A 14297-nucleotide genomic window follows, 5' to 3' on the forward strand; every position below is an offset into this window, starting at 1 on the left:
CTCCAAAGGGGGTCTAGCCTGCCGGAAAGGCGGAGCCTGGAACTGGAGACTCAGTCCCAGCCAGACCCCCAAGCTCCTTGGGCCTCAGATTTTCCACCTCATCAGCTGGTGGGCTTAAGCAGGGCCCCAGGGAAGGGAGCTCCAGGTGGAGCTAAGGAGCAGCCTCAACTCTTCCCAGATTTCCATGCCTGGCATTTCCCACTCTGTGGGCCCTAATGGCAGCCCCTCTTTCTGGGGAGGGGCATGGTGATGGTTAAGCCAAGACAAGATGGGGATTCGATTACTTCCTCTCCTTCCTCCTAGATGCTTTGATTAAGAAAGAAAAGGAATGAAGACACCATACAAAAGCAGAGAAGCAGATGAGTTTACAGGGCCCAGTTTTTATGAGATGGCTCCGCTGAAAGGGCCAGGAGCCGTCACGCCTTTTCCTGCTTCAGCCTTGTCCTGGTTGCATACCAGACTTAGGACCCAGTCAAGGGAAACTGGGACTGACTCTCCTCTGGGAATTACACTATCTCCCAGAACTGGGTAACATAGAAACAAGGGCCCTGACTTCCAAATCCCAGCTCTGACACTCATTTTTTATCCTCATAGTTCTGGGCAAATCATTTCCCCTGAGCCAAAGTTTCTTCCTATGTATAATAGCTAAGCTAGATGATCTCTGAGATCTCCTGTTCTGAGTTTTATGCTCATATAAACCTGTGACCTGGTCTCCTCTCTGGCTGTGGCCTCCACATGTTATCCTGGACCTTGATGCCTACATAGCTACTCAGTGATTGCACTGGCCCTGGTTGGTCCTGGCCTGGTCACTGGCCCCCAGGTGAGGCAGGCAGCTCCATCACTTACCCCAGAGATCCAGGCTGGTCCTGCGTGGCCTGCCACTTGCCTCCTTCATCTTTTATTCATTCATCCATTCCACAAGCATTTATTAGGTGCTCACTGTGCCATGTGGTGGAGATAGGAAGATAAAGTAATTCCTGTCATGAAGGAGCTTACATTCTATTGGGGGAAACAACAGTAGACATATAAGCAAACACAAAATAGATACCATGCAATTTTCAGTAGGAAAGGGCCTTTCTAACATGAAAGGCGACTCATTAACAATAGAACTGGGGCTGCAGAGGACACGATGGAAGGATGGAACAGAACGAGCCAGGGAGATGGGACCAGTAGATGGAGGAATAGAAGAGATTCTCGAGATCATCTGGTCCAATCTATTTGACAGACAGCCGAAACTGTGGACCAGAGAAATGAAACCATTAGTCACCTAGTGAGTGGAAGAACTGGGATCTGAGCTTGAGGACTTTGGACTCCAAATAGAATTTTCTCTCCACTACACCTGCCTCTTTCTCCATTCACCCCAACCATTCATTGATTACCTATGAGTCATTTCATAAACACTTACTGAATGCCAACTGGATAGGAGGGGAGGGGAAGGGCTATTTTGGCCCCATGGTGTATATACAAAGGTAAGTAAGACGCCATAACTCAGAGAGTCCCAAAAGGGAGAGGGGGACAGGCAGGTGAACAATGGGGATAACAAGGATGTTTCTCTTCTTCTCAGGTGCACCCCAGGGTCTATTCCTCGTAGTAACTCTATGAGGCAGGCAATGTAAGGATTATTTCCACCTTGTAGGGGAGGAAATTGAAGTTCAAACAGGTTGTGACTTACCCATGATCTGTGAAAGGGGTTGGAACTCTGCTTCCCAGTTCAGAGCTCTTTAACTTTAACTTAACCATCAAGGGATCTATGTTAACTTGGGAAACTCCACCAACACAGATCTCTCCCCTCTGATGACTGAGAAGGTGATAGTAACACAGGATCATCTATCCAGAAATCACCCAGTCCAGTCCCCTCCTTTTACAGATGAGGAAGCGAAGGCCCAGAGGTAAAGTGACTTACCTAATGAGTAATAAGTAGTAGAATCAGGATTTGAATCTCAGCCCTCTTCAAATCTATCATTATTTCTACTGTGACCCTCCGTGGAAGTTATCTGGGTGGAGGCTAAATGACTTACCCACAGTCACACAGCTATTAACTATCAGAAACAGTATTTGAACTCAGGTCTTTCTAAGTGCAAGTTCAATACTCTCTCCTTGCTATGCCTTGATGGCTTCTACCTTCCCCCCCCCCTCCACTAATAATGGTTATAATAAGATCAGCACCATGGAGGAAGTAGCCAAAGGGTGAGGATGAGGGTCAGTCTGTGTGATAAAGTCACTGACTATGGTTTGGAGGGCAGCTTCTCACCAACCATCTTCTTGGACTGGATACAGCTTTCATGTGCTTGAGCCCACTAGGGATTGTCTTAGCATCCCGGTGGTAGCCAAAGGCTCTGTGTCTCCAGAAAGGCCTTCCCAATATTTCTCTGCACCTCTTTTGGCAAGGTTGTTGGCCTTCTCTCCATCCTTTGCATGGAATTGTGTGGAACAATCCATCTGGAATGGATCCTCCAACCAGAATAGGGCAGGAAGATGGTGGCCTGGGTTTATTGTTGCTACAAGTGGGTGACCTCTAAAATAAAGAGGCAAGGCAGGGCTGCTAAGGTGCCTGGGAGTGGAAGGGGAAACTTCAGAGGCCCCACATTCTGCCCTCACTGGGGGTCTTAGTGTATCTGGAAACTGAAATGACTGAAGAAGAGAGCCCATCAAGGTCTTTGCAGGCTCAGGCTTGAAACCATTGTTCATTTGTCCTTTTCTTCTTCCTGCCTTGATAGCCACCAACAGTGGGTCACCATTACTGTCTCCTTCTACCCAAGCTGTTAAGCCCTGGTAGAAGAAGTCACAAAGCCATATGCCTATGATGACTATTATGTCATCTTGATCACTGATGACCTGTGTGACCTTGGCAAATTGATTTCTCTGGGTCTCAGTTTTCTCATTTGTAAAATGGGGGACTTGGACTAGATGACTTTCTGGTCCTTTCCACTTTTAAATCTATGATCTGATGCTGTCTAATATAATAATTATAAATACCAATTATGTAATAATTGATATGTGATTCATTACTGTGTAATAATTGGTACTAATATTATGTCATTATGTAATGATTGCTATCCATAATTCTTATTTTAGATAATTATGCAATAATTAGCATTAATAACCATTAAAATGTGAATATTTACAAAGTGCTTTAAGGTGTGCAAAAACACTTTACAAATATCTCATTTGATCCTGCCAAGAACTCTGGGAGGGAGATACTATTATTGTAATCTCCATTTTACAAAAGAGGAAACTGAGGAAGACTTAAGAGTCACACGACTGGTATGGTGGAGGTAGTGTCTGATGTTGGATTTGAACCCAGGTCTTCCTGACTCTAGGTCTAGCCATCTATCCACTGGGTCACCTAGATACCTCTAATATCCAGTGGCACTCAATATTATGTGACAGCATCTGAGAGCTGGAGAATCCCTTCCATAACACACCCAAGTGGTCATGCAGCCTCTGCTTCAATAACTCCCATGTTGGCAGCCCATCAGTCATTACACTTTTGAAAAGTGCCAATTGTTCAGAAATCTGAATCTCTGATATTTTCCTTTTTCTATTCTCTAGAACCAGGCAGGATTAACCTAATTCCTGTTCTCTGGGATTGCCCTTCAGATACCTGAATCAGACATCTCCCTAAGACATTTTTCCCCCTGCAAGCTAAAAATCCCCAGTTCCTTCAATTGCTTTTCCCACAGGATGGTCTCCAGTCACCTAAACATCCTTGTTGTCTTTCTTGGGACAGACTCTGGGTCTGAGGGGATGCACCTCAATTGGGGAATGGATGGACAAGTTATGGTATATGATTGTGATGGAATGTAGAAATGATGAGCAGGATGGTTTTAGAAAAACTTGAAAAGACTTATATGAACTGATGCAAAGTGAAGTGAGAAGAACTTGGATAACATTATGCTTTGTAACAGCAGTACTGTAATGTGAAAGACTTAGCTACTTTGATCAAGACAGTGATCAGATAATTCCAAAGGACCTATGATTAAGAATGCTATCCACCTCCAGAGGGAAAACTGATGAACTCTAAATGCAAAGTGAAGCATAATTTTTTCACTTTATTTTTTCCCTCCCAACATGGCTAATATGGAACTATGTTTTCCACGACTTCACATTTAAAATAGCTATCATATTGTTTGTCTTCTCAGTGGGTGGGGAAAGGGTAGGAGGGAAAGAGAGTATTTTTAACTAAAAATTTCAAAAAATGAGTGTTAAAAAAATTAAAGAAACAATCCCGGCACTCAAGGTGCTTGCATTCGTTTTGGGGAAACATAATATAATTTATGAATATATATATATACACACAGAATAAACACAATACGTTTGTATGTACATAAATAATATTGTTTATATTTGTGTTTATATTTATTTTTAAAAATAAATATAAATTTAAAATAAATAATTTTTAAAAACACGTATAAACACAACAAATATATATGGAATAAATACAAAATAAATCCAAAATCATCAAATCTGAAAGATTCTTTCTCAGACCCCATCTTCCTTGATCTTTCTAAAGCATTTGACATGATTGCACATGCTTCCCTCCCTTCTCACTCATCCCCTTGAACTAGACAATGCCCCAAGTAGAATATAAACTTCTTCAGGACAGGAATGGTTTAACTTCTCTCTCTCCCCACACCCAGCCTGGGACCTCACACATAGGAGGCACATAACAAATGCTTGTTCAATTACTCCCTTTACTTTGCTTCTGAGACACTTCTTTCTTGCTTCTCTTCATACCTTTCTGAGCATTTCTCTGTCACCTTTACTGGTTCTTTGTCCCTTAATCACCTTCTAATTCTGGGTGTTCTCCAAGGCCCTGTCTCCAAGCCTTTTTTCCTTTTTTTCTATCCTCTCTTTCTTGAAATTTCCCATGACTTCAGTTCTCTCCTGGCTTCAGCACTTACCTTTATGCATTGACATGGTTCCCCAATCTACATCCCAATCCCTAGACTCTATCCTGAGTTCCAGGGCCAAATCTCCAATTTCCCATTCATCAAGATAGCCAGTCAATATGACTGATGCTGAACTCTTAATTTTCCTCCCCAAATCTATACTTCCTCCCAGCTTCCCTATTTCTGTTGGTTCTCCCAGTGTATTGAAATCTTGGAGTAATCTTTCACTCTTTTCTGTTTCTTGATTCCCTTCATGCAATAAGTTGTTCAGTCCTATCCATTCCACCTCCAAAGATCTCTTTTGTCCATTTCCTCCTTTCCAAACCCACTGTTAACCACATTGGTGTTGACTCTCATCAGCTCTGGCCATGGCTTACACTACTTCCAGTCTTTCTTCTCTCTAATAAAGCTATCACACTAGTCTTCAGAATGTACAGTTCTATGTCATCCCTCTACTCAAAAACCTTTAGAATAAAATACAAACTCTTTAGCCTGCTATCCAAGGCCTTCCACAGTCTGACTCTACCTTTCCTTGCTGTATGCCACTCTCCATCCCTGTCCTAGCCAGACAAGATTACTGGATGCTCCCTCCCACACTTGTGTGTTCGTTTATGAGGGTTGTTTCCATGCCCAGAATGTCCTTCCCCTCTTTCCTCCCTATTGAAACACCTCTCTTCCTTCAAAGTCCAGCTGGGACCACTTCTTCCATAAAGTCCCCCTTGAAGTAACTCCTCCCCTAGCTAGAATTGATCTCTCATTTTCCACATTTTCTTATAAGATGTTGGGGCTTTCCTTTGTCCCACTCACCCTCTCCCTTGCATCATGCTTATTTATCCATTGTTGCCATGGGGCACTATGAACAGCTGCTTGACCCTATTTAATAGTGAGGCAGCTGTGTGAGGTAGATAGAGTACCAGGCCTGGAGTTGAGAAGACTAAGTTCAAATCTGGCCTCAGGCACTTATTAGCTAAGTGACCCTGGGCAAGTAATTTAATCCTATTTGCCTCAGTTTCCTCATCTGTCAAATGAGCTGGAGAAGGAAATGGCAAACTGCTCCAGCATCTATGCCAAGCAAACCCCAAATAGGACCATGAAGTGTCAGAAATGACTGAAAACAAAAGAACAACCACACATTCAATATTAAGGAGCAAGTTCTATGAGTCAACTGCTGATCCCCTACCTGATGAGTGCATGTCCAACGTGAGAGGATCCTCTGAGATAATCACCACCCTCTCTCTGACCTCCGTGCAGCCTCTCTCCCTTTAGCTCCACTTCTCTGTGAGCCTCCTGTCTCAGTAATCTAGGGAGCTTATGTATAGATTCACCCAATCAAATCTAAATCCCAGTCCTTATTCTACTAGGAAAACTGCTCTCCTCTTGTGTGTCTCCCCACTGTGCTTTCTAGTTACTCAGGCACTGTGTATAGTTAGAAAAAGATTCAATTAAAGTAATAAAACATAATAACCAGGATGACCAATGAGAAGTCGGCATTAATTCTCATTTACTCATGCTAGCAACCATTGGCTTTGAACTCGCAATGCAAAGCCATGCTGCTCCGCTCCAACACCCCTATCCCCATCCTCCAAGCACGGGGGTGGGGAGCAGTTTGGGGGCACAGGGAGAAGGGTGGTGGCTGGGAGGCAGCCAGGCCTTGGGAGATCAGCCTGCCTGCGCATGGCACTAGCTTCATCTGTCAGTCACTTCCCTTTGCTTAGAAGCTTAGCTCGAATTGGGCTCCTGCTCCCACTCTCTTCTTGGTGACCCCAGACCTACTTACTTCTGCTCTGGCCACTTGCCCTCACCTCCAAACTCTACTGAGTGTCAGTCTTGCCTTACAATTCCCTGGGCATATGTAAAAAGGCTTCAGGTTGTGACCTGACAGTCACAAATTGAGTGTCCCCAGCAGCTGAGGGAGGGGACAGTTGTGCTGGCTCATCCTCATGTCCTTTTCTTTTTCTTTTTTTGGAGGGGGAAGGTAGGGCAATTGGGGCTAAGTGACTTGCCCAAGGTCACACGTCTAGTTTTTTGGTGTTAAGTGTCTGAGGCCGGATTTGAACTCAGGTCCTCCTGATTCCAGGGCCGATGAATAGAGTGCCACCTAGCTGCCCCTCCTCATGTCCTTTTCAAAAGTCTTCACCATCTCCTCCCATGTGAGGCCACACTTCCACGCACAATCCCTCCAATTTCCTGTGCCATCCTCCTCGATCAGCTAGTGAGCATCTGACGGGGAATTTGAACCCAGATCTCCTGACTCCAAATTCAGTATACTTTCCATGATGGCATGATGCGTCAGAGAGGAACAGAAGCCTGGGAGACGTGAGGTCTGAGGAGGAAGATTGCCCCCAAACATATCTGATGGTACTTGATACTTTGAGATGGAGCTGAGAGGGCAGAGAGTACACTAATCCCACAGAGGCCTTATCTGAGGCACATGCCTCATATGATTTAGTATCTCAACATTGAAGTTGGTGGCTGTTCCAAGTCCTGGACTAGACAATGGTGGGCAGACTTAGGGTGGTCTGCTGTCAGACTACTAAGTCAGACACAGAATACTGCCCAGCAATCTTGGGGCAGGGGGCGGGGGGGACACATGTATGTGCAGGCACAAGTAGAGATGTTGGAGATGGGCCTGACCCTCTTCAGGTGAGGGACCTTGCCTGTCTGGAAGGCTGACTCCTTGTGCCTTCTCATGACGCAGAAACCCTTGGTCCAGCTGAAAGTGAGTAACTGCAAAGGTTATGGTCTGTTGTGTGAACCAGTGAAAGAGAAGTAAGCAGAACTAAGAGACAGGCTACACGATGCCTGCAGGGATGGAAAGGACACCACCTGAAGACTTCAGAACTTTGACTGTAGAGCGGCCAATTCTGACGTCAGAGGACTGGATGGTGGTGGACAGGTGGTGTGACATGAGGCATACGTTATCACTCCAAGACCATAAACTTGGCAGAGGCGGATGGAGGAGCTGACTGCCAGAATCAGTATTAGTAGCTATCATTTATATAGCACTTTAAAGTCTGCAAACCATTTTACAAATACTACCTCATTCGATCTTCACAACAGCCTTGAGAAGGAGGTGCTCTAATTAGCCCCACTTAACAGTTGGGGAAACTGAGGCTGCCTTTAATGACTTGCCCAGGGTCACATAGCTAATCAGTAGCTGAGGATAATTTGAATTCAGGTCTTCCTTACTCCAGATCCGATGCTTATATTCATACATGTTATTTCCTGCAATGAAATATAAGCTCGTCGAGGGCAGGAACTGTTTATTCCTATCTTTGTATCCTTACTGCTTAGTGAATCACCTGATTTCAGTTGTGTTTGACTCTTCACGACCCCATTTGGGGTTTTCACGGCAAAGACACTGGAGTGGTTTGCCATCTCCTTCTCCAGTTCATTTTATAGATGAGGAAACTGAGGCATACAGGGTTAAGTGACTTGCCCAGGGTCACACAGCTAGTAAGTGTCTGAGACCATATTTGACTCAGGAAGATGAGTCTTCCTGACCTAAGGTCCAGTGTTCTATCTACTGTGCCACCCAGCTGTCCGCCTGAATATAGTAGGCACTTAATGACAGACAACTTGTTGATTGGTTGAGAGGGACATAGGGATTGGTTGGTCTAGAGGCAGGTAGGGAGAAGATCCTCTTGGGACTTCAGTCCTTGGGGAGGGTATAGCCCTACCTTGGGGTCACAGTCAGGGATGTTTTTAGATATTATCTAATTCAACCTGTGTGGTACAGAAGGAGGTTATCACCCCCATTTTACAGATAAGGAAACTGAGACAGAGGTTAAATGACTTGCCTAGGGTCACATGACTAGCGGTCAGAGTTCTGGAATGGAGGGAGGGTTTTGCCGGACTTCCTGACATGTGAAAGAGAGCCCTGGACTGGTCGAGAGTTACCTTTGTTACTGAATCACCCTATGGTCAGCAGAAAGCTACATCTTGTCTCTGTTCCTCAGTCTTCCCATCTGTCAAATGGAAATTTCTCTCCCAGAGGTACTGTGAGTCTTAAATAAGATGATGAATAGCAAAGTGCTTTATGGGTTTCATTTTAAAAAGCACTGGAGGTAGTCAGAAGAGATGGATTCAAATCCTGGGACTGCCACTTACTGCCTGGGTGACCTTGGACAAATGACCTATCCACGCCTCAGTTTCCTCATTTGTAAAATGGTGAGGTTAGATTAGATGAGCTCAAAGGCCCTTCCAGGTAGAAATCTATGACCCCAGTGAGTCCCTGAGCAGCAGGGCCCTTCACAGCACAGCCAGAGCATCCTAAGGGAAGGGGAGCTGGCCACCTCCGAGGCAGCCCTGGCTCGCTCTGAGCTGCTGAAGCAGGCCTTCCATGCTCTTCATGGGGACTATTCTTCCTCAGGTGAAACCTCTATCCAGCAGCCTGACCTAGCAGGAGGGATCAGAAGAGGCCATGTTAGCCTGGGCTGGCTTGGGCTGGACTGGGCTAGGCTGGTATGTGTGTGTGGTGGGGTGGGGTGTGTGTGTGTGTGTGTGTGTGTGTGTGTGTGTGGTGTATATGTGTGTGGTATGTGTGGTGTTTGTGTGTGTGGTGTATATGTGTGTGGCGTATATGTGTGTTGTGTGTGGTGTGCTGTGTGTTGTGTGTTGTATGTGTATATGGTATTGTGGTGTGTGTGGTATATGTGTGTGGTGTATATATGTGTGGTGTGTATGTGTGTGTGGTGGGGTGGGGTGTGTGTGTGGTGTATGTGTGTGGTGTGTGGTGTATGTGTGTATGGTATGTGTGGTGTGTGTGGTATATGTGTGTGGTGTGTGTATATGTGTGGTATGGTGTGTATGTGCATGGTGTGTGTATGTTGTATATGTGGTATATGTGTGTGTGGTGGGGTGGGGTGTGTGTGTGTGGTGTATGTGTGTATGGTATGTGTGGTGTGTGTATGTATGGCACATATGTGTTGGTATGTGTGTGGTGTGTGTTTATGTGTGGTATATGTATATATGGTGTGTGGGGTGTGTATGTGCATAGTGTGTATGTGGTATGTGTGTGTTGTGTGCATGTGTGATACATGTATGTACGGTGTGTGGTGTGTACGTGCATGGTGTGTGTGGCACGTGTGGTATATATGTGGTATGTGTATGTATGGTCCACATACGCATGGTATGTGTGGTGTATTGTGCGTGTTGTATGTGTATGTGTGTGGTGTGTATGGTGTATGTGTGTGTGGTATATGTGTGTGTGGTGTATAGAGCTGTATCCTTCACCTTGGATCAGAAGTACTGATCCAAATCCCCTACTGTCCTGGAGAGAACAGGCACTGGGGGCCCGTGTTAGAGCTGGAAGGCAGGGCCAGACTCCACCTGCCTGCAGAACCAATCCCTCTTCTGTGCTCAGAGCTCCTCGGCCTGCAGCCAGCTCCTGGAGGTCTGAGTGTGGGGCAGCACAAGCCCCAGCTGGAGGAGCTGAAGGGCAGCAGGCAGCTTGGCCATGGTCTGCACCGCGGGCATTTGCTTTGATTTGGGGTTGGAGATGAGGTGGCCCTAAAGATCTCCCTCCTGCTGGTGATTAGGGCAAAGAATGAGTGTTTAGGGGAGAGGAGGAAAGACTCTTCCTGGAGCAAAAGGTCTTGGCTTAAGGGTAAAAATGATATTGTGCCAGGTCAAATCAGGCTTTCTAGAGAGCAAACAAACCCACAGGACAAGGCAGAAGTCTATTTAAAATGTTTAAATCTTATTTTATGTTATTTCATTTTAAAATCGCATTGTTTTCAGAATGTCCCTCTCTCTTTTCCTTTCCAGCAAGCCATCCACAGTAACAAACATTTTAAGTAGAAAGAAAAAAAAACCAGTTAATTTAGCAACACAGACCAATGCATCAAAAGTGCAGCATTCTACCACCCATAGTTTCCCACCTCTGCAATGAAGGGAGGGAAGCACATTTACTCTACTCTTTTCTCCAGGAGACAGGAGTCTTAAAGAATTGCATAGCTAAGGCACAGAGTAGGGATGGTAGGAAAACATTACTTTGTGATGCCATATTAACCTTGCTCCCTCTTCAGTTTGCTGTGGGCCAGGCAAGTGACTCTACCCCAAAAGGAAATGAGATTGATCAGGCATGATTTATTCTTTGGAACCCATGCTGGTTCCCTGTGATCACTGCTTCTCATTTAGAAGGCTGACAAACCATCCCTTTGATAATCTGTCCTAGGCTTTTTACCAGTTCACAGGCCAAGAGTTGTCAGAATTCGCCTTCCCCCTTTTAAAAATTAGATCCCCAGTCACTCAGCACTGTTCCTGTTTTGTATAACTCCTCAAATATCACTGACAGCGGTCCAGCCATTACAGCAGCAGCTCTTACCGTCCCCTGGGAGGCTGTTTGTCTGGGCCTGGTGACTTGAATTCAGAGAAGCTCTTTCCCCTGCTGATCTGGAGACTCAATTTCCTGTTAACCACTTGTGTGCCATTCTTCTTGTCTGAGCTCTTCTGGGTCAAGGAAAGAGACTAAAACAGTAGAGATGAACTTGCCTGAAGGATGGGGAGGGTTTAGGTAGGCACAGGCAGGGGCAGGGACATTCCAGCATGAATAAACGCACATGCAGAAGTGGGAATGAGCTTGGTGTGGGCAAAGGAAAATGAGATGCTGTCTTTTTTAAAACCTTTGTCTCTTTCCCCTCTCTTGTCCCCCTTTTCCCTCTCCTTCCCCCTCACTGGTCTGCTTTGCACCCTTGTCTTCTCCGTGGCTTCTACGCTGCGGGGACAGGAGGAGCCTGGGCCCCGGGCCAGGACTTCCTGGCCCTGGCTCACGGGTCTGGTGGTTTCCTTGGAAACCTCTGGCGAGGAGAGGAAGCAGGCGGGTGGGGGGCTCACAAAAGCTCCTCAGTTGTGCCTGAAGAACTGAGACGTCCAGCAGCCTCCTCCGCTGGAGCCCTGTCAGCAGAGTTTCCTGCTGTCTTTGTCTTGCACCTCCCAGGAGCCCCCACAGTCTGAACTTAGGGATGCTTTGTTGACCATAATGGCCCTGCTGCAGATGTCCCTGACCGAAGCCACTGAGAGTCTGGGTGGGTGAGGGGTGAAGCAGCTTGAGAAACACCTGTGGCCTTCATGGTAGACAGGGGCATTCTCCCAGTCTCCCTTTGTTTTAGAAACTGGGAAAAAGCTTCGGTTTCTGAACCAACGGTCCCTCTACAGTGCTGCAAAAGCTGACTGAGAGGTAGGGCTGGCCCCAAACCAGTTAATCCTGTCCAAAGATCTTCACTTCACCCCTTGCTGAGGAGCTGGTCCCTGGACCCAGGTTCCCACATTCTACCCATCTCTCCCTTACCTCCTATGCTCTTTCCCTGCTCCACCCCTCAGCTAGGGCTCCCCATTGCCATCCTGTCCCTGGGCCTGATTGTTCCTTGTGTCTCTCTCCCTGCTCCCCTTCTCTCTCATCCATCTAAGTGAGGATCAGGGTGGTGAAGGTGGTGAGTGGCCAGCTTCCCTTCTAGAACCATCTCTCTAATGGGTCAATAAGTCTCATCCTGATCTTTTACTCCCCAGCCCAGGTCTTGGACTGGTCATAATAATAAATAATAGTATTTACTAAGGGCAGCTGGATGGTGCAGAGGGTAGAGCCCCGGGCTGGGAATCAGGAAGACTCCTCTTCGTGAGGTCAGATCTGACCTCAGACACTTCCTAGCTGTGTGACCATGGGCAAGTCACTTCACCCTGTTTACCTCAGTTTCTACATCTGTAAAATGAGCAGGAGAAGGAAAGCAAACTGCTCCAGTATCTTTGCCAAGAAAACCTCAAATGGCATTAATATATATAGCATTTATGTAACACTTGAAGGTTTACAAAGTACTTCATCTCATTTGATCCTTACCATAACCCTGGGAGGTAGGTGCTATTATCCTCCCCATTTTACAGATAAGGAAATTGAGACAGAGGTTAAATGACTTTCCCAGGGTCATACAGCTAGTGGTCAGCTCATCAGGGAGAGACATAAGAACCCTGAAATAGAGGGTCCACTGGACTTCCTTTCATGTGAGAGAGAGCACTGGGCTAGTGTCCCCTTGGCCGCTAAATTGCCCTGTGCTTATCAGAAAGCTGCGTATCCTCTGTGCCTCAGTCTTGTTGTCTGTCAAATAGAAGTTTCTCTCCCAGAGGTACTCCCAGAGGCTCAAATGGGATAATGAATAGCTTTATGTATTGTCCCCATGTGATGGAGAATGATCGTTAGGAGAACAGAATGAGCCCTGAAGGCGGCAGCTGTGGTTGGGCTGGGAATAGCTCTGGTGGGTGGCCTCCTGGGAGGCTGAGGCATAATGCCAGGCTGGGGTAGGAGGCCAGGCTGCCCTGGGTCTGAGCTTGCAAGAGTGGCACAGGGGTGTCCTTGACAATCAAGGAGCCGATTTTACTCTGAGGAGACGACTCCAAGCACTCCCTCCCTCTCCCCTCTTCTGCCTGACTTGGGGCTCGTGGTGGGGCCCAATACTGTCAGCCCTGGCTGGCTCATCTCCACAGATCCTGCTGAGCAGCACCAGGAGGTCCCAGAGGGGAAGAGGAGGGAAATGGTGATGCAGATCCTGGTGTTGTGGGCATTGGGCGATTCTCTCAACTTAACTCTGCTCCATCCCTTCCCCTGCAATTCTGCTGTGTTCTGCTCCACTCCCATGGTCATTGTCCACCTTCCATTCAGCTCAATCTCCCTCCTTGCAGGAGATCCTTTGAATCTGATTGCTCTCTGTCTGACCCTAGGTGTATGAAGCTCAAATCCTATCTCAGACACTCACTAGCTTTGTGACCTTGAGCAGGTCACTTCACCTCTGTTTGCCTTGGTTTCCTCATTTGTAAAATGGGGATAATGAGGGTCCCTACCACTTAGGTTTATTGTGAAGAGCAAATGAGATAATATTTGTAATGTACTTAGCAAACTTTAGATCATTATGTAAATACTAGTGCCTGTGGATGATTATAGTGGGAGGGAAGAAACAAACATCTGTCTAGCTCCTGCTGTGTACCAAGCACTTTGTAAAGCACTTTATCTCATTTGATCTTCACAACAACCATGGTGGTGGGGGGTTGGATGATATTACTAACCCCATATTACAGTTGAGGAAACTGAAGGAGAGAGAAGTTAAGTGACTTTGCCAAGGTCACACAGCTAGTGAATGTCTGAAGCTGCCTTTGAACTCAGGTCTTCCTGATTCCAGTACCAGCCTTCTCTCCACTGCACTAACTAGCAGCCTCTAAGAGTGTAGCATAACGGTGTCAGAGAATGTCAGAGTTACAAGGGAACTTAGCAATAATAATAGGGAGGGCTACTGTCTTTCTAGGGTAGTTAGGTGGTGCAGTGGATAGAATGCTGGGCCTGAAGTCAGGAAGACTCATCTTCTTGAGTTCAAATGCAGCTTCAGACATTCACTAGCTGTGTGACCTTGGCAAAGTCACTTA

Source organism: Petaurus breviceps, unplaced genomic scaffold, assembly GCF_028583685.1.
Source record: "Petaurus breviceps papuanus isolate PSGF00001 unplaced genomic scaffold, PetGlider_PUasm1.0 91041, whole genome shotgun sequence".
Lineage (NCBI taxonomy): Eukaryota > Metazoa > Chordata > Mammalia > Diprotodontia > Petauridae > Petaurus > Petaurus breviceps.